Here is a 317-nt window from a genome sequence, read left to right as displayed (position 1 = left end):
TCCGACTCCTCACAAAATGTCTCCGTCGCTGCCTGCCAGACCTGGCTCCAGCCTCCCAAGAGCTAGCTGTCGCCTCGATGTCATTTGGAGAGGCTTTGAAAGGGGGGATCTATCTTTATCCGCGCTGGGAAGCGCCATGCATGACTCCGGCACTGTGCAAGTAATTAACAATAATGAAAAGTTGGGGTTGCCATGGATATGCTGTTCTATTTACAACGCGCATCTCTCCCCATCACCCAGACCCGCGCGGCAACCGAGGGAAATCAGAACCCCATTCACTGCCTTGGCGTGTGATTTTATTTTTAACTGGGATGCTG

The sequence above is a fragment of the Fulmarus glacialis genome, unplaced genomic scaffold, assembly GCF_000690835.1.
Source record: "Fulmarus glacialis isolate BGI_N327 unplaced genomic scaffold, ASM69083v1 scaffold12980, whole genome shotgun sequence".
Lineage (NCBI taxonomy): Eukaryota > Metazoa > Chordata > Aves > Procellariiformes > Procellariidae > Fulmarus > Fulmarus glacialis.
The sequence above is the reverse complement of the archived record's forward strand: the minus strand, read 5'-3'. Positions refer to the sequence as shown.